We start from the raw sequence: 5,295 nt of genomic DNA, 5'->3' as shown, positions 1-5,295 counted from the left end.
GTGGTTAGCACTGTCATCTCACAGCAAGAGGCTCACTGGATCAAGTACCGGGTGGACCAGTTGCACTTCTGTGTAAAGTTTGCATGTTCTCCCCATGTTCGCATGGGTTTCCTCCAGGTGCTCCGGTTTCCGATAGGTGAATTGGGTAAACAAAATTAGCCGTAGTGTGTGTGTGTGGATGTGAGAGTTTATGGGTGTTTCCCAATACTGGGTTGCAGCCGGTAGAGCATCCAATGCATAAAAACATTGCCGGAATAGTTGACGGTTCATTCCGCTGTGGCGACCCCTCATAAAAAAGGGACTTAACTGTTAGAAAATTAATGAATAAAAATAAAATAAATTGAAATACATTAGAAATTTATTTAAATAAAAAATTTAACTAAATTAAATGAAAAATAAAGTAAAAAAATAATAAAAATTTGATATGTTCAAAAATATATGTAATGAATGCCATTATAACGTTTTACACTTAATACAAATTACTTAATACAAATTATAATATAGTAAAATTATATATAGTAAGTAATGTCTTTTTCATTCGGGCCACATGAATTTATTTCGGACAACCAAAAACTGAAGAGTGGCTGCCTGAAAGGCTAAGAGGGATTTTGAAATTTGCGAGCAATGAACCTACAGCTGTTAAGCCTTAAACTGAATACAACTATCAAAAGAAAAACAACCAGTTATATATAGAGTCATCATAGTAAAGACAAAAAAAATTAAATATTAAAAATAGTAGTTAAAAATATTATGTTGAAAAAAATCTCTCTGTTAAACATCACTTTGGAAATATTATTATTATAAATTATGATTATATACTAATTTAACTGGGTCCTCCTGGCTTAGTCCACTGCATGTTTGCTGATTCAGGATGAGAATGAGCCACTATGTCAAGCCTGATGTAGATAGCCAGGATAAGTGCACATTTGCTGCATTTCTAAACAGACAACAGGTATTTCATAATTAATCATTTTGCCTTCAATTGTATCTAGAAAAACTGCACAGACAAAAACTTGAAATAATGCACGCAAACAATTTTGATTTAAATGTTAAGTCAATGATTTAGTATTTGTATAGTACATGACAATGTACTATAATTTGCCAAAACGTTTATTTATTGTTATTTTTTAATGCGGTTTCGCTGTTTTTTTATGCTCAAGCATTACAGAATAAAGTCAATCCTGCCATATTTTTTAAGTCTGGACCAATAATAATACTCACAGCAAACAAATACTAGCACATTTTATCAACAAACTAAACTAAATGTACCTTCAAAAGGCTAATAAAATAGTATTTCTCAAGGGAATTGTTATATTGCAAGACACATCGCTTTTGTTACCACAATACTCAACAACAATGCACCCAGTATTAGTTCTAATTTAGATGATTTGTTAATTTAAAGCAATCAAACAACAAAAAAAAGCATTTGCAAAAGTTAAAACTCCCCAGATTGAAAGTGACGAGAGTAAACAATTCTAGTCAATTAGGGAATTAACCTGTTAGAAAACTGACAACACGACACAGCCCAATGCAATAAACTCACATGAATCTTTCACACTACAGATCAGATGGATGACTCAGATCAGCTTTATCTTTAAAGTGCTTATACGGACCAACCAATAAACAGCATCAGGAACAAGATGTAAAAAATGTTTCACACAACATGAGTTGTGTGTAGAGTAAGCAGGGAGAGAGAATCTGGGAAAACGTTTTTACATCAAGCTGATGAAATTTAATATTATTATTGTGATTTTTTGTCTAATGTCTGTGTTTTTATAATTAGTGTTGGGTCAGTTACTTAAAAAGTTATTAATTAATCACATGATTAAAGTTGTATTCAAATTACTTTTCTGATTCCTAATTTATTATTAGTAATTATTGAGAAAAGAAAAAAAAATCTTAATAAAATAAGAGAAAGGGAAAGAGAAAGAAACTACATTTTTAATTCAACTGGACAAGTATGGAGGATGAAACCAGCAAAAAAAATAAAAATAAATAAATAAATAAAAAATTTATTATTTAATTACACAAATTCTTGCATTAAAAGAACAATAAATAAATATGCAAATAAATAAATTAATAAATAAATTACACAGATTTCTGCATAAATAAATAAATACGGAACTAAATAAACAAATTACACTAATTCTTGCATAAAATAAACAAAAATTAAATACGCAAAAAAATAATTTAATGAAGAAATAAACACAAATTCCTGTATAAATAAAACAATACATAAATAAACAAATAAAAAGCAAATAAATAAATGTATAAATGAACACACAAATGCATAACTAAAACAATAAATAAATATGCAAATAAATAAATAAATAAATAAATAAATAAATAAATAAATAAACACAATAATTCCTTCAAAAATAAAACAATAAATAAATACGCAAATAAATAAATACACAACGTCCTGCATAAATAAAACAATAAATAAATAAATAAATAAATAAGCTCATAAATAAATAAATGTAGAAATAAACACAAAAATTCCTGTATAAAACAATGAATAAAAAACAAAAAGCAAAAAATAAATAGATGTATAAACACAAAAATTCCTAAATAAAGCAATAAATAAAAAATATGCAAATAAATAAATAAAATAAATACAGAAATTCCAGCATTAATAAACGAACAAATAATTATGCAAATAAATAAATACATAAATAAATAAATGTATAAATAGACAAATTCTTGCATAAATAAAAACAATAAATAAATAAATTGATAAATATGCAAATATACAAATAAATAAATACACAAATTCTTGCACAAATAAAACAATAAATAAATAAATAAATAAATATGCAAATAAATAAATGTATAATTAATACAAAAATTCCTACATAAATAAATACATAATTAATAGTGCGGTATAAAAATCAGTTTAGCATTTTCTTATTCCCACAACATTCGTGCAATATATTTAATTGTTAATCTTCCTGCACTATATATTTATTTATGCAGGAATTTGTGTTTTTTTTTTAAATATATATTCATTCATTTATTTGCATATTTATTAATTTATTCATTGTTTTCGCAGGTTTGATCCTTCATAGACCAGATTCAGTTTTAAGATTGTAGTGTTACAGCGCCACAAACCAGCCAAGCTTGAGTACTTTTTTCTTTGTCTTTTAATTCAAAGTGTTAAATTAATTTTTTTAATTAATAAGTATATTATTTAAAAATATATATACAGTTGAAGTCAGAATTATAAGCCCCCTTTGGATTCTTTTCTTCTTTTTTTAAATATTTTCCAAATGATGTTTAACAGAGCAAGGAAATTTTCATAGTATGTCTGAGAATATTTTTCTTAAGGAGAAAGTCTTATTTGTTTTATTTCAGCTAGAATAAAAGCAGTTTTTAATTTTTTAGACACCATTTTAGGGACAAAATTATTAGCCCCTTTTGGCTATATTTGTTCTCGACTGTCTACAGAACAAACAATCATTATACAATAACTTGCCTAATTACCCTAACCTGCCTAGTTACCCTAATTAACCTAGTTAAGCCTTTAAATGTTACTTTAAGCTTTATAGAAGTGTCATTAATAAGATCTAGTAAAATATTATTTACTGTCATCATGGCAAAGATAAAATAAATCAGTTACTAGAAATTAGTTATTAAAACTATTATGTTTAGTAATGTGTTAAAGAAATCTGCTCTCCATTAAACAGAAATTGGGGGAAAAATAAACAAGCGGTCTAATAATTCATTGGGGCTAATAATTCTGACTTCAACTGTATATACATTTGTTTTATCTCAAAATAGCAGAACAGAGTACAGAACCAAACATTATGCAATAGTAAACCTTGACCTGATTAACATGACAGCTTATGTTAATGATTTACACATTTATCTGCTCCTGGGCTTAATAAAAGCAAGCCAAAGTTAATTTACACAATGATCTTTTATTGACTTTTTTGTGAAGAGTATGCAACATTGATAACCAATATACCATTTCATTAATTAAGAATTGACAATCCATATATGCATGAAGCGAATATTATAATGAAGAAAAAAATGCACATTAAATGAAATTCAAATTCAATTAGCTAACTAATTACTTTGGAAATTACTTTATGTTTCATTCATTTATTTATGTTTTAAAGCGCTTAGAAACAGTAAACATACTCTTGTTAAATCTAGAAACAGACTATATAAAGCTTTAAAGGTGCTTTAGAAAATTCCCTTCTTAAATATTAAAATACAGCTAAATTAGGAATTATAATATACAATACTTGTAATTAATATCACAATATAGAATAATGTTTTAATTCATAAGCTCTAGTTCTGCCTGCTGGAATGATGAATCAACATGCTATCTGAAGGTCCAAAGATTATTTAAATTACAGCAGTGTGGAGTTTGCATGTTCTCCCTGCGTTCGCGTGGGTTTCCCCCAGTCCAAACACATGCTGTACAGGTGAAGTGGATAGGCTAAACTGTCCGTAGTGTATGAGTGTGAATGAGTGTGTATGAATGTTTACCAGAGATGGGTTGCAGCTGGAAGGGCATCCGCTGCATAAAACATGTGCTAGATAAGTTGGTGGTTCATTCCGCTGTGGCAACCCTGGATTAATAAAGGGACTAAGCCGAAAAGAAAATGAATGAATGAATAATTAGCACAAAATACATTACAGAAAACTGCCTCTAGCAGTATTGAATAGGTCTGTCACAATATTTATTTTTGTCGTACGACGTATTGCACCAAAATATATTGCAATAAATGATATTATTGTCAATTTAAGGCCATTTTATGCAACTTACTATATAACACCAGAATGACAATATAATATCATCACAATGCAAGTGCACTCTTCCAAAGAACAGATAATATTTTATTCATAAGAATATTTAATTTAATTTAATTAGTCATTTTAACAATTTAATAATGAGGCATTGGAATCAGAAAGTGAAAACGTATACACTAAATAAATAATAATAAATGTTAACAAAAAAGTGCAAAGGTAAAGAGTAACAGAGGCTGCGATATCTGCTACAAGATCTATTTTCAGTTGTCAGACACCCACATGAAAATATACTACAGTAATTTACAGTAAATACTGTAGTGTTTTATTAATCATACTGACACCTACAATAGAGATAGAGATGTTGCACAATCAGCTAAAATGTTGCTAGAATTGTTTTTTATGTATGGGTGATATATATTGCATCACCAAAAACGATTGAGGTCCTGTCCATGTGTTATGTGAGAAGTCCATATATTGATTATTGTCACAGGCCTCGCATTGAACTATATCACTGATAGCTTTATGAAGCTATTT

General features: G+C 28.0%; 1 protein-coding gene across 2 annotated transcripts in view; it reads right to left on the bottom strand.

The window, feature by feature from the left end:
• The window catches only part of cabp2b (calcium binding protein 2b), a 75,923-nt gene that overhangs the window by 67,607 nt on the left and 3,021 nt on the right, over positions 1–5,295 (bottom strand). The window contains exon 2 of one of the 2 annotated variants that reach the window (XM_087282100.1): positions 4,498–4,597. The exons of the other annotated variant lie outside the window; for it this stretch is intronic. The gene's annotated coding sequence lies outside the window, so the exon portion shown is untranslated. The remainder of the gene's footprint in view (positions 1–4,497; positions 4,598–5,295) is intronic. 2 annotated transcript variants of the gene reach the window in all.

Source organism: Danio rerio, chromosome 14 (assembly GCF_052040795.2).
Source record: "Danio rerio strain M-AB ecotype USA chromosome 14, GRCz13ab, whole genome shotgun sequence".
Taxonomy (NCBI): domain Eukaryota; kingdom Metazoa; phylum Chordata; class Actinopteri; order Cypriniformes; family Danionidae; genus Danio; species Danio rerio.
Note: the sequence above shows the minus strand (reverse complement) of the source record. Positions and strands in the feature narration are given on the sequence as shown.